Source organism: Alosa sapidissima, chromosome 11 (assembly GCF_018492685.1).
Source record: "Alosa sapidissima isolate fAloSap1 chromosome 11, fAloSap1.pri, whole genome shotgun sequence".
Taxonomy (NCBI): Eukaryota; Metazoa; Chordata; class Actinopteri; order Clupeiformes; family Clupeidae; genus Alosa; species Alosa sapidissima.
Genome location: NC_055967.1, coordinates 27,203,139 through 27,230,462, shown reverse-complemented (window position 1 = coordinate 27,230,462; position 27,324 = coordinate 27,203,139). Strand labels below are relative to the sequence as shown.

Below are 27,324 nucleotides of genomic sequence, written 5' to 3'. Positions count from 1 at the left end.
TCCTACCTAGCTGTGGCTGTTCTGACTACTTTCCTTTGATGATGCTTATGTGATCTGGTATAGTGACTGCTATCCAGCTCATCCTGGATGAGAACTGAGTGTTGATGGTAGGTCTAACAACCTTTTCTGAATGTTTTAGTTGTGGTTTTAGCCTGGGACAAATCTCAAATCTATTTAACAGCAGCCATTTTTGTAATGGTCAAATGCTATGTTACAGACCATATCTGAAGCACACAGTGATATAACTGTGATGCATTACATTTTGATACTGACTTTATTTTTATTTCATAAAGCTTAATGACTCAATAATGGGATGGAGTGTAGGTGTAGTAATATTGTTATTTCCCCATTCCCAGTATTGAATGAATAACTGAGGCCAACTTAGAATAAAATGGCTTCAGATGAAGCACTGCTGTTGCGATGCTGGGCAGAAATAAAATAAAACGCCTGTGTGCTTTTCCACTGTCAAACGCAAACACATTTTTCAAGATGTTAAACTCTCAGTAGCGTGTCTTGGCTAACCTACAAACTTAAGATAAATGAGTCTGTGCAAACACAGCAGCATGTTAAGGAAAATATGGGTTCAGAATTCCACTAAATGCGCCTGGGTTCCAAACAACCTATATGGAAAAGGAGATTATATCGTCGCTTTCACCAATATATCTTTGACTGTCTATCTGTTTATGTTATATACACAGTGAACATTTCAGAAGGAATTTTGTGGCTTTGCATCTCTTTCTGCAGTGTGTGTGTGTGTGTGTGTGTGTGTGTGTGTGTGTGTGTGTGTGTTGTATCTGTGTCAGTGTGTGTGTGTGTGTTGTCTGTATGTGTGTTGAGGAGGTCAGTGTGAGTCATTAAGAGACGGGTGGAGACCTGCGTGCATCCAGCCAGTGGTGGACTAACCTCAGCCAGCGCAGAGGGAGAACCAGCAGCACCAGCAGCACCAGCAGCACCACCATCACCACCATCAGGAGCCTGGTGGAGGACTTTGTGCAATGGTGCAAACTCAATCATCTTTAACTTAACACTTCAAAGACCAAGGAGATGGTGGTGGATTTCCACAGGTCTAAGCCCACTCTGCTACCAGTCCACATTGATGGGGTCAATGTGGAGGTGGTTAGCACCTACAAGTATCTGGGTCTCCACCTGGACAATACACTGGACTGGTCAGCCAACACTGATGCACTCTACAAGAAAGGGCAGAGCAGGCTGTACTTCCTGAGGAGGCTGCGGTCCTTCAATGTGTGTAGTAAGCTCCTCAGGATGTTCTACCAGTCTGTTGTTGCCAGCGTCCTCTTCTAGGCAGTACTATGCTGGGGAGGAAGCACAAGGAAGAAGGATGTGGGGCAAATTGACAGGCTGGTAAGGAAAGCTGGCTCTGTAGTGGGAGCTGAACTGGAGTGCATTACTTCACTATCTGACAAAAGGACCCTGAACAAACTGATCAACATCTTGGACAATGAGTGTCACCCACTCCACAGCACTATTGTTAAGCAGAAGAGCCTGATCAGCTGAAGACTTCGCTCACTGCCTTGCACAACTGACAGACTGAGAAAGTAATTTGTCCCCAGGGCCATTGAACTGTTCAATGCCTCACTTAAGGGAAGAGGAGAGATAGACTTCTCTGCATAGTCTGTCTGCCTCTTCACCCCCTCCATGTTTGGTACTGTCTGTTCACTAGCCACTTGTACCACTGTCTTTATGCCTCACTGTTTGCATGCTATATTAGCACATTAGCATACTGTATATGCATACCCACCCCCCCCCCTCCATGCCACAGCCGAACTGTGGCCACACTTATACATTTTCTTATACATTTTCTTAAATAGTTAAATATATAGATATATAGACTTTACTTTACTTTATTTCTGCATTGTTGCACTGTTGGACTTACTCATTTGCACTATCACCATGACCATTATCACCATTGCACTACCACCATGACACTCATTCACACAGAGCACCTTAGAGCACCTTACCATACCTTACTATGCACAGAAAATCACAGGCTCAGTCCCTGCCTCAGTCATTGCAAGCGCCTCTGATTTATTAATCACCACTATGTGGATACTGTTTTTAGAATTGATTTAGATTAAGTGTTAGTTAGTATAATTTGTATTTTTGTAATTTGTATTTTAGTATATTTTTATATATTGTATTAAGTGTTAGTTAGTATAAGTTGTATTTTAGTATATTTAGCATATTCTTTATCTTCTACTGTCCTTACTGCTTAGTTGTGTTTTTATATTATATACTTTAATTACTCTTTCTGCTGTTAAAGAATGTGTTTGTGTTGTATGTATGCTGCTGAGACCTTGAATTTCCCCTAGGGATCAATAAAGTATCTATCTATCTATCTATCTATCTACCACCAACACCACCACCATCACCATCATCACCAACACCAACACCACCACCACCACCATCACCATCACCACCACCATCACCAACACCACCACCATCACCACCATCACCATCACCAGCAGCAGCAGCAGCAGCAGCAGCCGCCACAATCCCCTGATTCTCTCTGGAGCCTCTGCACAGTATTTCCATAATCACATTAGCCATAAGAACAGGGTCTGTCTCCAGCCCAGAGCTGACTGCCTATCTATCCTCACCGTGTCCACAGAGTGAGAGAGAGAGGGGAGGGGGAGATGGGGGGGTGTAGGGGGGGTTCAAAGACCAAAAAGATTACAAGTGGAGAGAGAACCAAAGAAAGCAAAACGCGTTTATAAAAATGTTGTCTCAAGTGTAGTCTAATTCTCTACATCAACAGTAACTAATTATGACATTTCACAATCACACCCTTGTTTTTCAGCTTTTCATTTCCAGCGTCAGCTTGTATTGTCCCAGTTTTATCCACTAGCCTTCCCTCATTCCCCTCCTCCTCCTCTCTCTCTCTCTCTCTCTTCCTTCTCCTCCTCCTCCTCTCTCTCTGTCTTCCTCCTCCTCCTCTCTCTCTCTCTCTCCTCCTCCTCCTCCTCCTCTCTCTCTTCCTTCTCGTCCTCCTCCTCCTCTCTCTCTGTCTTCCTCCTCCTTCTCCTCCTCCTCCTCGTCCCCTCGGCCGTCTGCATGTCTTTGGTTGGTCTCGGCTCACAGCTTCCTGGCACGGGGGCCCATAAGGCAACCAGGACGGGCCAAACGGCCCAGCTGGCAGCATCCTGCCAGGGCATCACCTACCCCCCCCCACCCCCCCACCAACACCACCACCACCACCACCCGTCTGTTGGCGGAGCCATCAGTGGTGTACGGCCAAATGTGGGTCAGCAGACATGTGGGCACTGCCCTTCAGACATGGGTCCCAGATAAGCTCGGCTCTGCTCGACATGAATGGCGCAAGGACACAGGAACACGCGTGTCTTCACAATCAGCGAGAGTCAGCGAGGAAATGAAGACAGAGGAGATAAGAGGAGTGAAGTGAAAGGAAAGAATGGAAGGAATAAAGACAGAGATGGGAGAGGAGAGGAGGAGGGGGGAAAAGAGAAACAAGCACATCGATTTTAGACATGTAGATTTAATAATGTAATTTCCTGCTGATTTGTGGACTTTTTTGTGCTTGCACATGCATTTTAATAATAAATGATTCACAAGTTGCATCTGAGGCAAGACATTGTGCCCAGCTTATCAAAGCTAATTTGGAATAAAGGGCATTTGAATTTAATTTTTCTCTCTGCGTGTTTACGTGTGTACATTCGGGTAGTGTGCGAGAGAGAGACCAACATTAATGGAAGGAAATGGAGAACAGAGTAGGAGATGTTGTAATATCCTACTGTGGCCATGTTGCCATTGTGTTGCATCAAAGATGTTTAGCTCTCTGACAGGAAGTTTAGATATCTGCATCAAATGTGGCCTGACTCCCCCCACCCACCCAGAGAGTCTGGAGAGACGCCTCGCTCCCAGCCTTTCATCCTGCACTAATGACTTTAAGATGAAGCCTGCTCCTGAGCACCCCTCACACACACACACACACACACACACACACATAAACATAAACACACACACACACACAAACACACCCTGCAGCCATGCGTGGGGTATAATCAAGGCCAGCACTGCCACCACATGACTTTGAACTCCAACGCCAAATGACTGTGTGCGGAAACACATCAGTTGAGTAAAGCTCAATGTTCTCCTGATCTACAAGGGCTGCTGCGTTCGTATATTCTGCTGTGTTTCTGCTGGTTCATGTAGCCTAGCAGGTTGTTAAGTCACAGTACCACTTCAAAACCAGTTTGAGTCAGGAGAGCTGTTTCATCCATTTAACTCATTTGGGTCACTCCAAAATGGCCGCCAGTCTGCCAGATTATTCAAATGTGGCGGATGGCCTTTGATACTCTCACCCGTTTCTTCTATGTTACGGCAATTTGAACCTCAGGACTCAGGTCCTCTCCGGTCTGGTCACTTTGCTGTGGAGTTCATGTGTCGGTGCAGCACACACACACACACACACACACACACACACACAAACACACAGGCAGCTTGTGGGTCCTGACTGTGCTGCATATGGCTGGCTGTATGTTTATGACTTTGAGGTTGGAGCGCTCCTCGACATGCTGTAATAAAGCCTAATGAGAAAACCAGCTGAGCCGGCCTGATGGATCTTCCAGGATGCACACACAGGCACACACACACACACATGTACACACACACATACACATGCACACGCACGCACGCACACACACACACACACACACACACACACACACACACACACACACACACACACACACACACACACACGCTGCACATACACACATACAGGCTCACATGCACTTGCAGTCATACAATGAAATACATGTCCACACACACACGCGCATACACACACACACACACACACACACACACACACACACACACACAAACTGCACATACACACACACAGGCGCACATGCACTTGCAGTCATACAATGAAATACATGTCCACACGCACACACGCACACACACACACACACACACACACACACACACACACATACATGTCTCATCTCTGACTTCTGACACACACATACAGAGAGGGAGAGAGAAAGAGAGAGAGAGAGACATGATCTCATGCAATTGCTGTCTGACACAAATGAATGAGCAAAAACAAACGTACACACACACACACACACACACACAGAGACACAAGTGTGCACACACACACACACACACCCACACACACACACGGGACAGCTGAGTCAACCTCGTCTCCCCCTCTTTCATCTCCCCACACTGTGAGAGAGCGAGCGCTGGTCTGAGCACAGGAGCCCCACCCCTCTGCATAGCCTGCTTTGAGGACCACGGCGGGCGGGCGCTGGGCTGACCCACTGCTCCCCACCCATACTTTGCGGCTTCCTCTCCCGTCACACACCCCAGCACTGTCCTCCAGTGTCCTACAGCCTGGACCGCAGGGGAGAAACCACATCAACAGGGGCAGGGTGGTGTGATGGCGGTGTAGGACAGGTGGTGCCCACAGGCTGACCGGGGAATATGTGTGGACACTAGGGGTTTCATGAATCATGACTATGATTTTTACTAGTTGACCAGTTGACCATATTAGTTGTGGTGTAGCCGGTAAAGCTGATGCTGATGCTAGTGCTAACATTACTGCTAGTGCTAGCTGTTAGCAACAGGTGTTTCACCTGTGGATGGTTATCCATAGCAGATCTGTTCTTATTTGTATTTGTATTTGTGCTTGTATATTGTATTTGTGCTTCCTGTGGGACTACAGATGTAAATTAGCCCAAGGCTAACTCTGGTGCAATGCATCAAATGTTTACATTTATGTTTTAATTGCACACTGTCCCTTACAAATAAATTGAAAAATTGAATTATACTTTAGTTCTGCTGTACACAACTTACATGTCACTGACTTCGCAGAGAGTCAGGCCTAGATCCATAGGCGTACGTTTATTTCCAGGTGGGAGGGCACAGTTTGAGGTTTAAAATCATTGGAGTTCTTTTGAACCGCTTTGAACCAATCATAACAACCGGCGTTTCATCATACAGAGAAGTTTCTCTGCATCACGCCCATAACAAGCAAGTGTGCATCTTATCAGCAAACAATCACACGTTTAATTTGCATAACCAGGGTGCGATTTGTAGGGGGGGATGGTGAGGATTTCCCCCCCTCTGGTTTTCCTATCCCTACCTCTGCTAAATTATTTTTATTGTCGGGGGGGGGGGGGGGGGGGGGGACAACATTTATCCCCCTCTGCCCCTCATATTGATTAATGCTACTTCATATAAGTAAAGCGCTGCAACGTGAGAACAGTCTAGTAGGCTAGCCTACATAATAATCTGACATCAGAAACGCACCGTCACCGTCAGCACTGATGCTGCTGACACAGTGGCTGCGTGATGACTTAATTTGGCCTTGATCGTGCAGGACATTTCAGAATGTCGAGTGTGTAATCCATCATAAATGGCTAGGTTCAATGGAAAAGTTAGCTGGACAAATGAAAGAAAACGAGAAGGATTCAGTGAAGCATAATAATATTTTAGAACCTTCAAAAGAACCTTAGAAAACTGATGCAACTGAGATGGAGGACAACTGCACGTAGAGTAGAACGTAGGCCTATTGTCCGAAGGAACTTACATTAAATGAGGAGATATTTGCTGAATGTCACAAAAAGTGTTACAGAAATTGCTTGGCATCGGAGGACGAACGAGAAAGCACTGGTTTGATAAATCAGCCAGTAGTAGACAAATAACTTTTAGAAATAATCTGTACTGCAAAAACGAATGTTGGTGGGTATTTAAACTATCTAGTGGGTGTTTTAACAGCTGCAAGAAATAGAAGCTTCATGGTCTTTATGTTCTGGTTCATAAATTATTTTCATAAAACTTCAAGTTGCCCTATAACTTTACTCTCCAAACTCTTCACTGCACTGTAGGCAATTAACTGACAGTATGATAGGCTATTTATTTTCTGTAGGCTACAATAAACACATTTATTTTTTCAACTTTTGCAATATTACGCACTTGGCTACTGAACGCAAATCAGCAGGAGAGAGAATGCACGTAGCCTACACAGTGTTTAGCGCAATGTGTAGGCTATTTGGTTACCAACTAACACTGTTAGCCAATTCACTAACTTAAGACTTCAGTGCCATCATATACAACGTTTTTTTACACAACAAATACAGAAAGGATGGAGGCAGCAAAAGTAGAGAAGTCATTTCAGATGGGGCAAGAGGTGAATTTGTATGCTTGTCAAAACGTAGTCCTACCCTGCATTAGAGGAGCTGATCATCATACCAAGCACACTCGCTGTTTAAAGTCATACACCACGGTAAACTAAAACTAAAATGTTACAAAGGTGGCAAAAATAATATAGGGTATTATTAGCCATGACATTACTAGGCTATGGATCGTTCGTTCATTTCAACTTATCAAAATCATCCCCCCCTCTGGTTTTTACACAAATCGCACCCTGTGCATAACTCTCGCCAAAATGCATCATATAGTGTTTTGTGAATGTACCCAAGTCAAACTTTCATATAAATGCATAAGTACGTCCGAAGCGCCACTTTTAAGCTTGTAGGCGTTGTCGTTTTGGGTGAAATAACCTTTTGAATGGGAATCCTATAGGGCCACTACTTTTTTGATACAATCGTGTAAAAATCGCTATTTTTCAAACACTACGAAGGCTCGACACAACATGAAACTTTGATCGAAGTACCATCAGTGTCTCTACACATGAACTCGAGCATTGAGAACATTGTTGGTGTACCCACAGTTTACTAAAAGAAAGGTGACAAAATCTATGACTAAAGTTTAGCTCACGATATAACATCCTACTCGACTGTGACTTCGTTTGTGACACTCCTGTTAATAGGCTAAACTAGAAAGAGATATAATAACTCACACCAACCTTATTTGCGCCTTTTATTCACATTTGCTCAAAGATTTCATAAGTATAAGCCCTTTTCGCTTATTCGCTTATGTATTCCAAGCGGTCTGCTTCGGGGGCGGGGACGTAGTAATTGAACACCATGCCTGGGTAACGTAATCGCTCTCAGGGACGCCCTCTGTTCGCTGGTTGGTTCGGCTGCCCAACCTCCGAAGTAAACAAGGGCGAATCAACCTATTCCAGACGGAGTACTGTAGGGAAAAGAAATCGAAGTACGTAGGCAGGCAGAGGCCAGGCTAGTGGGCACTCAGGCAAAAGGTGGGTTTCCATTCATAGGTACTGTTAATATATATTGACCATGCAAATAAGAAATCCTGACGGAACTCACAATTTGCATAAGGTGCATATTCTGATTATAGCAAAGTTGGATTGAAACAGTCTTACTGACATAAATTCATATTTCCTGCCAATTCTTCCCAGCTCTTTCCTTTTAATTTGCCCCAAACAACCTAACTTTCTGATCCCACAGCTGTTCAAAACTCTTTCCTTGATTAAAAGAGTGACCGTTTTAATTTGCATAACACAGTTGATGGGAAGGCAGCATGCAGTGATTTTAATTTGGTTTTGTTTAGATTTTCAGTTTTCATTACTGCACATACAAGATGCAAATGAGTTGAGGATGGAAACTCAGCTAAGATACCAGGAGACTAAGAGATGCTGATAGTCTACCCATTTCATTTTTTTTAGATCAATTTGTTTTTGAAAACATTGACGAGAGCTTTGTATTAGACTGATTTTGCGTAAATGTGAAACTATAACCATGAGTCTCACCAAGGACATCATGAGAATGGAATCAGAACTGGTACCACATGTATTATATATGAAGGATTCAAAGAAGAACAGTTTGTGCAAATCCATAGTACATAGTGGTTTTACACACACACAAACACACACACACACACACACACACACACAAAGAGATAGAGAAAAAGAGAGAAACAATTATAAATAATGAATGAATCGACAGACAGCCCATGGTTTTACTGCTGCAGTCAACAAGTCATGTGAAGGGCATGTTCATAATGAGTGCTTTGAGGAAAAAATCACACCACAAAAGACAATTGCAATAGCATCAAACTCTACAACAAAGAACTTAAATTGTGTATACCTACATCATCTACACTTAAAATAAAGGCATATAATGAATGAACATCATCTACACTTAAAATAAAGGCATATAATGAATTAAACAAATGTGCAGAAAACAGCAAATAGCCCCTAACACAGTCCTCCACGTTGGGTGAGGCTGTATGTTGTGAGTGTGAGTGTGGACAGCAGCGGTGGGTGCGGGTGCAATCTCTCCGCGCGTGAGCGGAGCACTGACCCGGGCCTCGGAGTGGGCTGTGTGCTGTAGACACACAGCACCTTATTTATGGAGTACAGGCGGCCCAGCAGCCAGTGGGCCCAGCGTGTGAATACTAATGCAGCCGGGGCCCGCAGCGGAATACTAATCTCCCTCTCACTCACTCACTCGCTTCTCTCTTCTCCCCTCCCCTCCCCTCCACTCTCTCTCTTCTCCCCTCTGCTCTCTCTCTCTCTCATTCTCTTCTCCCCTCTGCTCCCTCTCTTCTCCCCTCTGCTCTCTCTCTCTCTCATTCACTTCTCCCCTCTGCTCCCTCTCTTCTCCCCTCCGCTCTCTCTCTCTCTCTTCTACCTTCCACTCTCTCTCTCACTTCTCCAGTACGCTTTCTTTCTCACTCTCTTCTCCCCTTCGCTCTCTCTTTCTCCTGCTCTCTCTCTCTTCTACCCTCCACTCTCTCTCTCTTCTCCCCTCTGCTCTCTCTCTCATTCACTTCTACCCTACGCTCTCTCTCTCTCCCTCGGTCAGTGCATCGGTTTCACTCTCCTTCAGTGTCTCCGCTACTACAGTCCTCTCAATCTTTCTCTCTCTCCCTCTCTCAATCACTCTTTCTTTCTCATTCTCAGTCACTCTGTTAATGGTTAATGTCTCTCTCGCTCTCTCAATCTTCCTCTCCCTCAGTCTGTCTGTCATTGCAGAGATGGCCTCTGACAGAGTTAAGGTTGTGTGTGTTGTCTCTTCCTTCCTTTCTCTGCATCTATGCACTGTCTGTGTATCTCCAAGGAGGTGGCCTTTGACTGTTCCACCACCCCCCCCCCTCTCTCTCCTGGTCTGTGTGTGTGTGTGTGTGTGTGTATGCATGTTTGCCAAGTTGTCAAGTAATGGTGAAAATGCTGTAACAATGACCACCCCGCTTCATTGTTTGATGGGAAGATGGCCTTTGACCAGCAAAGGCTGCTGAAGTAATCCCCCTGCCCACTCTGAGTACTATAGAGTAGGCGAAGCAGCAAAGTCTTAAGAATTAATGATGGAATTCCTGTAGAAATCATCCCCAAATTTGCTTTGAGTTGCAGTGAAGGCTTCAGCCTGCTGTCCAGCATGCTGCGAGGACTGAGGTGAAGAGGCAGGCGAGGCCATGAAAAAGAGATGAGAGATGAGGGGAAGGCAAAGAGAGAGATAGAGAGAGAGAGAGAGAGAGAGAGAGTGAGAGAGAGAGAGTGCGAACTGATTAAAAATTGAGCAGATCCACACTGCAGCCTCCAGCCTCCTGCCAGGCCCTCAAGGTCATGTGGAGTCACACCGCCCAGCTGTTCTCAGGGCAGTTCCCTGCTCCACTCCTAGGTCCAGTGGCTCCACAGGGGGGCCATGCAGGGCCACTGTGCCACAGGCCTGCAGACCGGAGCTCTGCCTATCAGCCGTCCCACGCCGGGCAGCCTTTCACTCCGCCAGCAGCGCACTCGTTTTCTCTGTCCTCTGTGTAAATGTAGCTTTTTCAGTCTTTTGTGTAAATGTAGCCAGATCCAGGCTGACGTGGCAGTTTACTTGAGGAGCCGTGAGTCAGGCAATCATTCGTTAAGCATCGATGATCAAAAGTGGGAGCCAGGGGGGGGGGGGGGGGGGGGTTGGTGAAGGGGTGGTGGAACATGTGGTGGTGAGCTGTGTGTCGGACTGGAGCATATGTTTCTCATGGCGCTCTGTGGCACCGGGCAACAAATTACAAAACCATCTCAGCCTACTAACCTCACTGCTTTCACTCTTTCTCTCTCTCTCTCTCTCTCTGCCTTCCCCTCATCTCTCTCTCTCTTTTTGCTCTCTCTCTTCCTCTCTCTCTCTCAAATTCAAAGTTGCTGTACAGTATTAGCATGACTGTTTGGGTACAGACAGGGTTGCCAAAGCCAGTATTGACAGTAACATACAACAACAGCATACAAGAGTAACATCTCTCTCTCTCTCTTTCTCTCTCTATCTCTCTTTCTCTCTCTCTCTCTTTCTCTCTCTATCTCTCTCTCTCTCTTTCTATCTCTATCTCTCTTTCTCTCTCTCTCTCTTTCTCTCTCTTTCTCTCTCTATCTCTCTTTCTCTCTATTGCTCTCACCCAGTCCCCTTTTCCTCTTTCCGCTTTGTTCACTCAATTCCTACATTTTTCTCTTGGTTTATGCTATTTCCTCACTCCATCTCTCTCCCTCTCTCTCTCTTTCTCCCCTTCTCTCTCCCTCCCTCTCTCTCTCTCCATCTCTTTTTGGCTTTAGTGCGGGTTCTGAGAGGAAAGCCCGCTGGGGGTCCCACTTCACTTGAGTAAATGTGAAGTGACATATAAATGGAAGCCTCTTGCATTCCTTTAATTCGCTTCATGGACGTTTGTCATTTTAATAGGAGTGGTCAAGGCATGTGGCCCACTCCAAACTGACATGTGTTAGCATACAGTACATTATCACATCAACAGGAAAAGGAGGAAAATAAGAAACCCTCTGTTTCTTTTTTGTTTGAGAGGCAGCGCAGAAAAATTGAGGTTACAATCAAAAAGGAAACCAAGCCCAAACAATCCTAAAAATGCCAATATGCTTCTATATTTGTCAGACCGTGCATTCTTTCCTTCAAGTGTAACAGACAAGAAGTGCATATCCATGCTGTTGGGTAACTTGACTTCAGCCGCAAATGACAGATTGGGGTTTATAATGATTTGGAGTGACAGGCATCAATGGGCTGTTTAGGCGGAAAGGCGTTCCAAGTCCTCTTTGTAGAAATTAGCTCGTGTTGTTTCTGACATCATAACAACATACTGAAATGACCCCCTCGTCTCCGATGGATGTCTGGCCGCAGGGGCGATCACTGGCAATCACTGAGCAAGTGTGCTATGATTGTCCAACATAATGACCGCTGCTCCTGTGGCTCCACTGCTCGTCCATTATGACTCTACGCTCACCGCAAACTACAGCCACCGCATCACAGTGAGGCAAATGCTTTTGGTTTATTCATGCCTGTTTATGTACGGTGCTGGGCCCCAGTATTGAGAGAGAGAGAGAGAGAGAGAGAGAGAGAGAGAGAGACAAAGGAGGAGAGGAAAATGAGAAAAAGAAAAAAAGCTGAGAAGCATTAAAGTATAGCGCACAGTGGAAATGAACTGATACAGTTCCCAAGGGCCGAACGCACACAGACGCGCATATGGGGTCTGTCCTGTTCCAGCCATCATGCGCCTGTGCTTCGTCTCCACACATCTTCAAGAAATAAAAGTGTACAGTAAATATCTGCAGGGCAAGGCATGGCCGCATAATTACCACGCTCCAATGACATATGTTCGAGGGCCCGCTACAATTGTGGTCTTATCTGTGCCATAGTGTCGCAGTGAGGTAGGTCTGCGGCCGCAAAATGCCCCCTCGCAAGACAGTAAAAATAAATAGGATAATATAAAACAAAACATTGAGTATGACTGGTTTTGACAGACCTAGAGAAAATGGTTGGCCTCTGTAAGGGCAGATTAAATGACAGGAAGTCACAGTCTCATAAATAACGGCATGAACAAAGCTCATAACGCACAGCGGCACTGCGGCTTTTATCTACTTTGTTCTGGTGAAATATGCCAGCATGTTAATTACAGCGTCTAACATTACACACTCAGCTCCCTCACATGTGTGTTTACCACAGTCTGCGCGAGATATATGAGTCTGCCCGTAACGAGCACTTATCTCCACATCAGCGACGCGGCCCGCGGGCGGAGGAAACCATGGGCGGAGGAGAGACGAAACGAGACGAAGAGAGGTGGAGGCCACTGGAGAACAATATTTGGCTTGGTCAGTCTGATTGATATTATTTTGACAGACTCACTCAGCGCACGCAGACCCTCACCCTCAACACCAACTCCAACCCCAGCCTGCTCCACCTGTGAGGAGGGTGGGGGTCTGGTTTACATCAGCTCTCAGCAGAAACAAACACAGGGAAAGCCTCCAGCCAATATCATTCAGAGCAGACGGTTGCAGGATGCACTTTTATCACTGGTTATATTTTTGACATTCCGTTACCTCTCTGCGTAAAACTAGATGGATGACTGTGTGTGTGTGTATGTGTGTGTGTGTGTGTGTGTGTGTGTGTGTGTGTATGTTTGTGTGTGTGTGTATGTGAGTGTGTGTGTCCCCCTCTATCACGGCACAAGATCTTTTCCCTCCTCCCGTGCAAAATGATGCCAGATTCCTCCAGAGTGGCACTCCCCTGCCCATTTCCCTTTCACGAAAGCGCGAGTCAATCCACAGTGGCACAGATGAATGCAATACCATACAATTATTCCTCGGGACACCTCGCTCGGCTTGACAGCTTTGCTCTTGGCTGGGAGGCGGCGGTGGAGGTCCACTGTCAATGAAAACAGATCGCTTTCATATAGCAGTCAGCACCCCGTATGACATTGGAAGAGCTTATTCTTATGCACTGTATATGTATTTGTTCTCACATATGTGTGTGTGTGTGTGTGTGTGTGTGTAGGAGTCTGTCTTTCTGTGTGTGTTTATCTATCTGTCTGTGTGTGAGTATGCCCATCAGGGCCGGATTAACCATTAGGGCAACTGGGCACTTGCCCAGGGGCACAGGACCAGTAAGGGGCCCTGGACACAGTCAAAATATTATTTTATATCACGTTACAAACAGGAATCAATTCCCTAATCATATGCAGATTTGTGCAACCCTTTCGATCAAAATGTTCAATCACGTCAAAAACCGTGTCTGTAGCTGCCTTCACAAATGCCGCCTACCGTCAGCTCCACACTGACACGGTCAGTGAGTGAGGGCAAGCTAGCACGTCGAAATATTTCATAACATCAAGACTAGGCTTAGTCATGTCGAGATGTCATTTTAGTTAACGTGGTTAGCGGTTTCTCGAGCGCAATTGAGCAGTTAGTCCACACTTCAACAAGCCATAAACATGCGCATGGAGCGTAAAAACATTTTGGCGAGAAGAAGCTAAAGGTGAAGATATCTATTACTGGATCAGCAGGTAAGACGGGACGTGAGAGTGCCACTCGCACCCCAAAGCACAACCAGTAGGCTACAGCTTCGAGAACCACCGATGCGCTGCTTAGAAATACTTTGTTGTAGTTTCTAGATGGTAGCCTACACAAACGACATTGATTTTTGTCAGTTAAACCCTTTATCAGTGCAGATTTATTTATAGGTAACCTCATTTATTGTGATGTCCAAGTTCCATGTTAGTGTTTGTTTCACGTAGCCTAAGCATGCAGTGTGTGGTTTGGATGAGCCAGACGCTGGAAGCTTTACTGTTTTCAGCTTAAAGTTTCTGTCTACAATTGCATGAAATTAGTTGCCAGAATTTCTCGGGGGAGAAACCCTCAAATTTTTGTAGCGTACAAGTCCATCCATTAGCCCTACCAAATTTCAGCGTGTAGGCTAGTTGATCAACGTTTAGCATTTAAAGGGACACCAGGCAACGTTTTCGTGTTAATTAATCATCTTCGTAAGTCGGTATATGGTTAAATGACTCATTACGGGGCGAATGAAGGCTGTCTCTCCCGCACCTACTGCCTGTAGGAAGAATATCCCACTTGCAAGTTCGGTGTATCCTACCCGCCGACCGAAGCAGGATCAGTTTACAGCACAGAGGCAGGCTAATGAAACGCTAGAGATTGTTGCAAACGTGTGTATAATGGCAGAGCCGGAGAAGAAGCAGCGAAAACCCTTGACGGAAGACGCAAAGAAAAGGAAAAGAGCTTCAGACCGAGCGAGGGGGAGTTTCGTAGAGAAAAAGCATCAGGCTTGCCTGGTGTCCCTTTAACCTACTTCCAGTTTTCAAACTTTTTCAAAATGGTAATCCATGAGAAAACAACACTAAAACATATCTGTAGCCTGTTAGATTGAGGGTTTATATGCGCTGTAAACATTGGGTGTCCTTCGCGAGAGTGAGGTTGTAGGCTACTATTTGCCTGCGTGCGTACGTGCGTCCATGCAGGGAGGGAGGGGGGGCCCATTCCGATTTTGTGCCCAGGGCCCGTGGTCATGTTAATCCGACCATGATGCCCATCCTCTCAATACGAGCCCCTTTGTGTGTGTGTGTGTGTGTGTGTGTGTGTGTGTGTGTGTGTGTGAATGTGTGTGTGTGTGTACAGTATGTTTGTCTGTCTGTCTGTGTGTGTGTCTGTATATGTGTGTGTGTGTGTGTGTGTGTATGTGTGTCTATATATATGTGTGTGTGTGTGTGTGTGTTCAGATAAGACCAAAGGGGGATTTGTAAATACCTTTTCCACCGATATGACCACAGATGACTACAGACCATGCATCCTGACCCTGAGAAAGCATGCACCTCCCTGCTATCTGAAATCTCAATGTTATTTGTCCTCCAGCAGTCACTTCCCCTGGTTTATATTCTCCACTACTCTCCCAAGGAGATTAGACTGTTGGCATCCATCTCAGGCCAGGCATCCATGTTGTTCAGCCTGTCTTATAGACCCGTCTCCGGGTGACTGCCTGAGATCTCTGGACAGCTGTGCTGGACTCGTTCAGCTCATAAAGCCTCTCTCCCTCTCTGTAATGCAAAATAAATGTTTATGGTTTGGTGATAAAAAGCCCAATAAGCAGGGGACAGCAAGCGAGGGACCCACATCAAGGTCGGAATACTTAAAAAGTCGGAAAAAGAAGGTTCACTTGCGAGGGGAGACCATGGATCTGATTTAATATTTATGTCTCGTCGACAACAACAAAGGCTTTTTGTGAATTTGAAATGCATTCAAGGTGAAACTCTGTCCAGCAATGCTTTTAGATTTCCTCTTTTAAAAAGTGATTCTATTCTTGAAAGGAGACATACTGTACTAATCGGTCCACCTTAGATATAAGGTTAGTCTGGACTGGAGTTGATACAGGCCAGGCAGACCCCTTATGAGGCAAGGCCTGATGTGTTCCAAAATCATTAACCATGTCAAAAGAGCCAGAATTAAGTCTGTATTATATAATCACACCAGAGAAATAAGTCAATGACCCAGCATATGTCACGATTAAAACAGGCCTGTAAACATCCTACTGAAGTCTGTAATGGGCTTTTTGTTTGATATAAATGTGAAGGTTGACAGATCAAAGGACAACACCACAAGTCACAAATCAAAAAGCATGGCAAAATAAAGTTGCATAGAGTAAACCCATATTTTAGGGGTCAAAGGACAAAGACAACATATCAAATGTTGAAAGTGACAATTTTGACTATTTCATGGAAAATATGAGTTCATTTGGAATTTGAAACCAACAAAACATCTCAAAACGTTGGGATGGGGAAAACAAAAGGCTGGGCAAATTATGTAATAATAATGACAACAAAAGGAGTAACATGAGTAGCAACTAATTAGATTAACTGGCACCATGATTGGGTGTAAAAAGAGCATCTCAGAGAGGCAGAGTCTCTCAGAAGTAAAGATGCTGAAGCATTCATCACTCCTGTACGGGCAAATAATGCAACACTATAAGAATAATACTCCTCAAGATGAAAAAGCAAAGAGTATATTCATCATCTATAGTAAATAGGCTGTGGAAACTTCACAGTGGACTTCAATCAACTTGGATTCTGTGCAGCTCCACTCTTTCTCCATCTCCAGACTCTGTGACCGTGATTTCCAAATCAAATGCAGAATTGACCTTCATCTGAGAGAACTTTTGAGGACTTTGGACCACTGAGCAACGGCCCAATTAATTTCCTTAGCCCATAAGACATGCTAATGTTGTCTCTGTCTCAGGAGTGGCTTAAATGTGACACTTCTAGCGCATTTCCTGGACATGTCTGTGCGTGATGGCTCTTGATGCACTGACTCCAGTCTCAATCCACTCCTTGAAGTGAAGTTCCCCCAAGTTTTTGATTAGGCTTTGCTTGACAATCCTCCCAGGACTGTTGTCATCCCTGATGCTTGTGCACCATTTGCTACCACACTTTTCCCTTCTAGTCGACTTTCCATGAATATTCTTTTATAAAGCATGATCGGAGCGGTGATCTGCCTGCCCATTCAGCAATGACTTTCTGTGGCTCTCATTGAGGGTGTCAATGAGAGTCTTCTGGACAACTCTCAAGTCAGCAGTCTTTCCCATGATTGTGGTTGTGTTTACTGAACCAGATCTGCATTATAACCTATTATCTCTCTCTCTCTCTCTCTCTCTCTCTATCTATCTATCTATCTATCTATCATCTATCTCTCTCTCTCTCCCTCTCTCTCTCTATATATATATATATATAGCCTGGCGGGCCATCCTATCATTGAAATGTATAGTCTGGAATCGAACCATTCACCTCGCTTAATCCAAGGGGCGGGCAGAGAATTGTCTTTCAAACTGCCTAGGAATGCAATAGGCCAGCGCTACGACCATATCCGTATCCGGTCGGCAAAACGGCAAATACATCCTTCTTCGAAAGGAATGACTTAAGTGCATTGTGTTGCTCAACTTTCCAAAAAAAAAAAAAAGTCCAACTCCTCCAAAGTTGACGCCAACGCCGATTCAAACAACCGCTCTTCGTTCGCCATAGCCACCTTCCTTGTTGTTCACTGTTGCAGGACTGTCGTTATCCTGTTAAGCCCGCCTTAAGACTCTCTAACAAAATAGAGCGCTGTAAAATCGGTATTTTAAATTTTACTTGATTACATTTTGAGTGAAGTATTGTACTTCGCTACATCAAAAATCCCATCCGTTACTAAAAAAAAAATGTTAAGACTAACGAAAACAGAAAGGGAGAGAAAAAAAAATCGCGCCCTAAACCACTAGCCTGATAATGATCAGCATGTAGGCTAGCCTACAACAGGACATGAATCAACCTGGCACCATGCAGTCTTTCTGAAAGTGATGGAGATGGAGCTGGATCATGAGATGCATCAGATTACATGTGTAGCCTATCCTATGAAAGTGTATTTTCCGCTATTTCAATAGGTTGTCTCAGTTAGTTTTAGCACTAATGAATGCGGAGATATTCAAGCAAACACCATGGGTTTTCGTGTTTTGACGTTTGTGCTCACCTTTCTTTGGAAAGAAGTTTATTAGCAGTTGTTTCCCCTCATTTGGATGTCTCTCTTTTTCCTGTTTTGGCCTTTGGTTTTGGTAACCTGACTTAGCTTTTTCTGGAGAAGACATTGCACCAGCAGCACAACAATTAGTGGTCCACTAGGCCTACTAGCGATGCTCAACTAATTAAACAAAAGATAAGATGATTTGATTTATGAATCGTGCAGGCGGACTAAACCATTTATATCTTTAGCAAGGGAGAGTGAGAGTGACCGGCTTAGACCGTTTTCACTATGTTTTGTATACAAAATCCATTCAGTCAAACTCGTTCAGTCAAACAATTCGTCTAGTCTGACATTCATTTTGACATTTAATTTGGAAGTTCAAATATTCACTAAACTTCCAGTGAGTCCATTCGAAATTTTCACCACACATTATATTAACACACATATAAAAAATCCAAACATAAGAGTTATGTGTAATAAAGTGGAATGACACAGGAAAAAAGTATTGAACGTGCCTACTGAAATTTCTTCAATACTTTGAGGAAAAGCCTTTGTTAGTAATGACAGCTTCAAGACAATTTCCTGTATGACAAAACTTATTAGTCGCAGTATCAGGTGTGATTTTGGCCCATTGTTCTAAACAGATTCCAGGGGTCCCTCTTGTGAATCCTGATCTTTACTTCCAGAACTGTTTAATTGAATTTAATTGATTTGGCTGCCTTCAAGTCTTTCTGGAGCTTTCTCCGAGTGGTCCTTGGCTCTTGGAATTTACTATCCTTCTGACTCCCTGGTCAGAAATATTGCGAGGAGATCCTGTGCATGGACGGTTGATGATGCAGTGATGTTCCTTCCACTTGCAGATAATGGCTCCCATGCTGCTTACTGGAAGATTCTGAAGTTTTGAAATGCATTTGTAACTAGTTTGATTTATATGTTTTGCAACAATAAGGTTGCAAAGGTCTTGGGAGAGCTTTTTGCTTTTATCCATCATGAAATGTTTTTTTGTGTGACACCTTGGTAATGAAAAACCTTTTTATAGCCCATCAATATGTAGGCTACCAAGCTTATATTAATTAGCACAGATAGAAAGGATAACTACTCTCTAACTACTTACAGATTCCAGCTCGTTCCTTCCCTTTCCTTGCCTTAGTGCTTTTTCTTAGCGTGTTCAATACTTTTTCCCTGTGTTATTCCACTTCATGACTCTACTTATGGAGTTGTTTGGATTTTTATGTGTGGATTACCTGAGTTATTACTAATGCCTGGTGAAAATGTTGTGCCCCCCGTATTCGACTTTTCAAGGGCCCTCTCCTCCATTGGGGCCCTATACTTTCCACTTTCCCCCCCAGTTCAACACCCTTTAATCTGCTGAACCTTCTGCTCGTTTCAAATATAAAAAAACTCTCTGCAACTCAACATTGGCCTGCCTGCCTCAGCTGCCGGCTTTTCAGTTGTACTGGATTACTGTTCACTGCAAAGTGACCAAGGATGAGTGCAAAATCAACTACTGCTCAAACTTAAAGGAGAACTCTGGTGATTTTTCACATAGATCTCCATTTCTCAACGTCACTGAGTACTGTCGGTATGAACAAAACCGAAACAATCGGTTTTACCTAGCTCAAGTTGCTGCAGCTACAGCGCTACACACTGGGAGCATGATCACAGATGATTGGCATGATGTCTTCACAGCACACCACACGATTGGCTCAATGTATTCACAACACACCACATGATTGGCTCAATGTATTTACATGTCGATGTTTTGGCGCGGAAGGGTTGTGATATGTGTACACAACTGCCATATTGGCGTTACAAACTAACCCCATGCATTACTATGGAGGATTTTTTGAGTGCTGTATCTCCTTATTAGAAAGTTTCTGGTAAAACTGGTTGTTCTGGTACCCCCCCCCCCCCCCCCCTCCAAAAAAAAAAAAAAGTAACTAAGTAACTTTTACTTAAAGTACATTTTAAATGAACTACTTTTTACTTTTACTTGAGTACATTTTCAGATTTTAACTTGTACTTAAGTAATATTTCATCAAAGTATTGGTACTTTTACTTGAGTACAATATTTTCTTACTTTTTCCACCTCTGCCTATGGCACACATGTTAAAGTTTTCTCCAGTGTAACATGCTCTATACCAGACCTAATGCAAAATATAGAAGCATTAAATTGTTGTAAAGTGAGCACACAATTTAGTAAAATGTGCGCACAATTTAGTAAAATGTGTGCAAGATTTACATATTCACAGTTTAGTAGAATGGTTTTTTATGGTTTATGGTTCAGTCCGCATCAACGGGACGGACCAACCTAGCCAACTTAGACCATGCCTAGGTTGGTTAAGGGTATTTGGATGTTTGTTGTGGTAATATGGTGGCAGCATGGGGCGTAAGCTAACTGGCTAATTTGTTTTGTGTTTGTGATGGGGCCGAAGCTAACTGGCTAAGCTAACTGGCTAATTTGTTTTGTGTTTGTGATGGGCTGTGCCTAGGTTGATGGTTGGTTGGCCAGGGTTTTTATGGCTATGGTTCAGTCCACATCAACGGGACGGACCAACCTAGCCAACCTTAACCATGTCTGGGCTGGTTAAGAGTATTTTGGGTATTGAATATTTGAATGTGGTAATATGGTGGCAGCATGGAGGGGAGTGTCTCCAGGACGCTGCTTTCACTGTTAAGCCTTCATGAGGTGTCGTGGGCCTAACTTAACGAAACATCGGTGAATGAGGGTGCCCACTTGATAACCCCAATGACATGCCGCATACTATATACTGCTGTTGGATGGGCCATTTGTATTGTGTTTGTGACCATTTGTTGGCGGATTTGTGGGTAGTGTGCTTTTTAAAGTTAAACTTGAGCAGGGGCTTCTGAATGTGTTTTTTCCTTGGATTTTGGCACAAGGGATTTTAACATCTAATCCTGTGTATTAATGTAATGAATGAATGCACTATTTAGTAAAATGAGTGCACATTTTACTAAAATGAGGGCACATTCTCTCGATACACAAAAATATCTTGCAATGACACCTCCTGGGATCCATACAATACAGCCATTCAGGACAGATTTTTTTTTAATGTTGATATCGTAGCGGCGGAAATAAAAAAGCGTGTCACAACTCTCTCTTTCTATGGCTCTGGAAGAACCTTACAGAAGAAAGACCATCAGTGCAGCTACCGTGCTCTTGGGCACCTTCAATACTGCAGACATTTTCTTGTCCTTCCCCAGATCTCTGTCTTGACAAAATACTGTTTTGCAGTATGGTTGCATGGTTTTATTTCAGTTAGCCTAATAGCTGATTTGATTTGCATTGAGAGATGATCTAGGTGTGGTGAAGGGTATGAGATGATGTAGGGCTATTTTAATTCCAAAGGTCAAGGGAACTTTTTTCCAAAAGATGATTTTTTATGCCTCTTTTTAGTCAACTTTAGCATGGGTTCATAAACTTATTCTCACAACTGTATATATATATTAAATGTTATTTCCTGACCTTGCACTCATGATAAACATGGCAAAATAACACTATAGTAAAGATGTTGATTTATTCATACTGTGATTCAAAACTAGCCAGTGTGCTTATCCTGAATCATTCACATCATCAATCACACTCAAATATGTATAGCCTATGTATAACCTAAACACTAAACTGAAAAAAAAAAAAACGACGAAGGAATGTGTCTGTCCAAAAAAAAAGTAATTTCACAGAGGTTACATGGTACAATGTGCGACTCCTAAAAGGTTATTTAATGTTGTCATTGGAGAATGAATAAGAGATCAAAGTAGTGCCCATGAAAGGGCTAAATCATTTCCTGTGCTGCCGGCCCAAGGTCGCAGAGAGGCACAGGGGAGCAGGAGCGAACGGAGAGTGGCGAGGTGCAGGGGAGAGGAAGAGGAAGAGGAGTACACTTTGGGTGACAGATGTGGCGCTTTAATCTCGCCGCTTGCATTGAAATGGTAATTGTGTGAGGCCTGAGCTTCAGAGATTCCATTCAGTCTTATCAGAGTGGACTACAGTAGCAAGGGTTCTGCTTTCTCCCTCTCTCACTCTGTCTTTCTCACACACAGACGTACACATACGTGCACACACACACACACACACACACACACGCACGCGTGTGTGCGTATACATGTGCGCACACACACACGCACACGCACACACACACACACACACGCACGCGTGTGTGCGTATACATGTGCGCACACGCACACACACACACACACACACACACACACACAAACACTGCCACTTTCATTTTCTGTGTGTCATGTTTTCAGACTTCCTTTCCCTCCTGCTGTCTGATAACAGCGAGCGAAAAAGAGGAAAGGAGAAACTCCGAGGTCATTTTGGACCTGCACTTTAATGAGGCCAATTTCCCTTTTTAAACATGGACCAAAAATACCCCTTTGGGGGAAAATGAAAACAAAAAAAAAAGAGTAAAGCTGTGTGGAGGAATACACTGGAGAAATCCAGAAGCCTTTTGACAAAACTTCAGTGGCTCTGAAAAATCTACATTGCGTGCCTTCCTCCAAGCAAAGGAATGGTGTGTGTGCAAAAGTATTAAATTAACCATTCAAGCAAAATTTGTTTTGGGCTATAACTCAGTCATTTGCAATTCTGATTGCATGCCAGGGCTGTCTTACGTCTTGGCATAAGTAACGGAAACTTTTTTTTTAAAGTTTTTGGTCTGAACTTTGCTGTCGGGGAGCTATCAGGAGTGTGTGAGATGTCAGGCATTTCTGGCGCTGAGAGAGGGACACATTCTCATCTCTGCTCCGAGGAAGCAGCTGCCAAATGAGATGGTCGACCAAGAGCACACACGCACACACACACACAGATGTGCACACATATACAGTACACAGTGCACACACACACACACACACACACAGAAAAAGCAGGCTGCACGGCACATTGTTTCCCATCATAGATCTATTTATAGGCTGCGGACATCTTCAGGATTCAGAGCTGATTCCTCACATGTCCTGCCTAGAGTCCATTTCCAGCAGCACAGGACTTGGGAAGGAAATGATGGTGATTGTTTATAACAGAGTGGGACACACACAGACACACACACACACACACACACACAGTAATTACTGTTTACAGCAGAATGACCCAAAAGCACATAAAGAGCCAGTGGTAATTGTAAAGGTTATGGATACACAGTTATGCTTGTATGTTTGTGTTTTACAGTGCATCTGTGTGTCCACAAATGTTTACACTTGCATGCAAATGTTTGTATATTTGTATGTGTAAGCATCACTGGTCCCTCTCTCTCTCTCTGTATGTGTTTGCGTGTGTTCCTACAGTATATATGTAGACAGTATATGTGTGTAGAAAAGAACATTAGGAGATACATACCTACCCCCCTTAAAGATACCACATAAACGCCTTCACACACACATACATACATACTGTACCACACACGCACACACACACACTTCTTCTCTCTCTCTCTCTGTCACACACACACACACTTTCTCTCTCTCTCCCTCTCTGTCACACACACACATACACTCTCACAGAGTTCTCTCTCCCACCCACCCCCCTATTTTCTGGCTTTAAACAAGCACATCTTGAATTGTTTAATCTCATCAAGGCGTTCTTTCATTTTGCTGCTGCAGTGTCTCTGGTTGAGGCATGGCAGGCGGAGTGGGCCCGCGTGGACCCCACCCACACATCATAAAGCAGTGGCTGACCAGCTCCCAGGCTGCCAGACACCAGCTAGCGCTCACCTCCCTCCCAGCCTCATTGACCTGGCCTGACACAAGGGTTGGGCACCGAAAGACGGTTCTAATATGGCACCGGGGCCGACGCAAACGGTAGTAACTGCATCGAATAATAACATGGATTTCGGTGCCTCATTTCGGTGCTTAAATCGCGTTTTTTTTTTGTATACGAGGCATCACTGCATGCCATACGTCTTGCTCTGATAGCAGCACATCCAGATACAATTAGCTAACATAAACACTGGCTGTATAAACCAGAGGGGTGCACCACATTTGTTTGACAGCTTGCGTGAGCCCAAGTAGCTTTAAAGCGATATCACGAGCCCCTGTCAAAATCTAGCAGTGGGCCTAACTACACACAAGCAAAAGGCTATGAAACAACATCAACAGTATAGCCTACTTTACACAATATCCTTGCTAATGCGCTAACTGGCATTTATTTGAAATGTTATCAGCAAAGTTGAAGGTGAAAACTTTATTTCACGGTGGGAAAACAACATAATGGCATGAAAACAACATAATGGCATGATATTAATCTTTCATGTGCATGAGGCACATATAGCATCACAATGAATATGAAGATCATGTTAAAAGTTAGCTGGCAAAAACATAAATATGTAGGTTACATACCTGATGTCACTGAGCTGTGAAAGAGGCTACAGAACCATCTCTGTACGTTATCGCTAATTAAACTCAGCTGACTGGTGTTAGCGCATAGCCATAGTTGCTGTTAAAATGCCTACTAGCGCTGGGAATCCAAATACTTCAACACCGACATGTAGCCTAACATGTTCAAAACTATTATGTGTTATGGGGGAAGACATGACATTTCTTGAAGCATTTGGGAACACACTGAATTAACTGGAAAGTAGTCCCTGTTAGAATAGCTTGCTTGCAAATGCCGTTGTCCATGACTGGCAGTTCTATGGCAAGCGGTTTTAACATACCTTATGGCAAACTGCCTACACTGGGTAAACTTGAAAGCAGAGCCTACTTGTGTGTGCATCCATGGCAAGCTGTTTTAACATTTAAATGTATTATGCGTAGAGCAATGAGATATTGATAGTAAATTGAATATAACAGTTTCATTTCATGTTCAAATTTGTCTTATCAATAAAAAAAGCAATTCATGCTTTAGACCATTTTTTTTGTAAAAACAAAGTACCGGTTCAGGCACCATTTCGGCACCGGCACCGTTTTAAAAGTATCGATTTAGCACCGGTATCGGATAAAACCCAAATGATACCCAAATACCCAACCCTACCTGACACACACACACACACACACATGCACACACACATATACACAGCATGGGCAACCATGACGCCTGGAGGAACACCGCCCCCTAATGGACAAAACCGCAACAACATGCTTGATTTGGATGCAGCATCATGTTCACCCATGGACTTGTTTTGTTACATACAACATGTAATAATTGAAGTTTGTAATAAAGTTCTTTATTTTACAGTTAAATGGTTACAATCATTGTAATCAATTATGTAACAATTCTATACTCCAATACTATTGTAGTCTGCGAAACAGGGTGACTTGGTGGTGCATATAGACACACACTTACATACAGGCATAGACGCAGACACCCACGTACTGAACAAAGCCATTTGATTGCTCATTTATTCCCAGCCATCTGGAGTAAATATGTGATGGATGATGTACACAGATGCATAGAGACTGACACACATACACACACAGACACAGATACACACAAACACACACACACACACACACATACCTCCGTGGTTGTGAGTTCACATAGTCAGCCCTGGAGCATTAAATCACTCTTGAATCTGTAGGAGGGCTGAACTGAGGAGTGAGGGCTTATCTGTTAGAAGTAAGATGAGAAGTTGTCTCTGAAACTACCCTACACTCACACACGAACACACACAGATACTCTCACACACACACACACACCGACACACAAAGATATACCCACACACACACACACAGATACACTCACACACAGATACTCGCACACACACACACACACACACACACACACAGATACACTCACACACAGATATACTCACACACTCACACACACCGAAACACACAGATACACTCACACACACACACACACACACACACACTTGCACACCCCTGCCCCAGTGAGTCTCCCAGGTCCCTGAGGCTCTTGGCTGTCATGTCTCCTCTCAGCACGGGCTGCAGTAATCCTCAGCAGTGGTGCAAAACTGCTGCTGCGCTGACAGATGCACTGAACACACACCCTCCACAACGGATGACACACATACACTCACACACACACTGAACACACACCCTCCCCAACGAATGACACACATACACACACACACACACACTGAACACACACCCTCCACAACGGATGACACACATACACACCCCTCAAAGACAAATGACACCCACACATATATATATATGCACACATACACACTTCTCAAAGACAAATGACGCAAACACCCAGAGAGACACACACACACACACACACACGTCTCCCAGACAGATGACCTGAACACACGCCTTCTAATATGTATGACCTGAACATACACTGTCTGTGACGGATGAGAGTGTTGACACAGGGAGTGGAGAGGCTTAACAGACTCCATTTCAGTACAGTGTGTGTGTATGTGTGTGTGTGTGTGTGTGTGTGTGTGTGTGTATGTGTGTGTGTGTGTGTGTGTGTGTGGGGGGGGGGGGGTATGCAGAAGATTCCAGTGCGGTGGCCGGTGGTCCGGTGCGGTGACTGGTCAGGGCAGAAAGTGGAGGAGGGAGCAGAGAGAAAGTTTTCTTCAGCTATGAGGAAATGAGACACAGAGACATACTGTATGACGTGTGTGTGTGTGTGTGTGTGTGTGTGTGTGTGTGCGGCACATGTCTTCAGCTATGAGGAAATGAGACACTGAGACATACTGTATGACGTGTGTGTGTGTGTGTGTGTGTGTGTGTGTGTGTGTGTGTGCGGCACATGTCTTCAGCTATGAGGAAATGAGACACTGAGACATACTGTATGACGTGTGTGTGTGTGTGTGTGTGTGTGTGTGTGTGTGTGTGCGGCACATGTCTTCAGCTATGAGGAAATGAGACACTGAGACATACTGTATGACGTGTGTGTGTGTGTGTGTGTGTGTGTGTGTGTGTGCGGCACATGTCTTCAGCTATGAGGAAATGAGACACTGAGACATACTGTATGACGTGTGTGTGTGTGTGTGTGTGTGTGTGTGTGTGTGCGGCACATGTCTTCAGCTATGAGGAAATGAGACACTGAGACATACTGTATGACGTGTGTGTGTGTGTGTGTGTGTGTGTGTGTGTGTGCGGCACATGTCTTCAGCTATGAGGAAATGAGACACTGAGACATACTGTATGACGTGTGTGTGTGTGTGTGTGTGTGTGTGTGTGTGTGTGTGCGGCACATGTCTTCAGCTATGAGGAAATGAGACACTGAG

General features: G+C 44.3%; 2 long non-coding RNA genes across 2 annotated transcripts in view; one reads left to right on the top strand and one right to left on the bottom strand.

The window, feature by feature from the left end:
- Nucleotides 1-5,906: 5,906 nt before the first annotated feature.
- Nucleotides 5,907-8,105, bottom strand: LOC121724699. Its single transcript, XR_006035268.1, has 3 exons — nucleotides 8,042-8,105; nucleotides 7,806-7,809; nucleotides 5,907-5,938 (listed from the first exon to the last, which is right to left on the bottom strand). It is a non-coding gene; the product is annotated as an uncharacterized LOC121724699 (long non-coding RNA).
- Nucleotides 8,106-15,014: 6,909 nt separating this feature from the next.
- The window catches only part of LOC121724698, a 17,148-nt gene continuing 4,838 nt past the window's right edge, over nucleotides 15,015-27,324 (top strand). The window contains exons 1-2 of the long non-coding RNA XR_006035267.1: nucleotides 15,015-15,123; nucleotides 22,958-22,960. This is a non-coding gene — a long non-coding RNA (uncharacterized LOC121724698). The remainder of the gene's footprint in view (nucleotides 15,124-22,957; nucleotides 22,961-27,324) is intronic.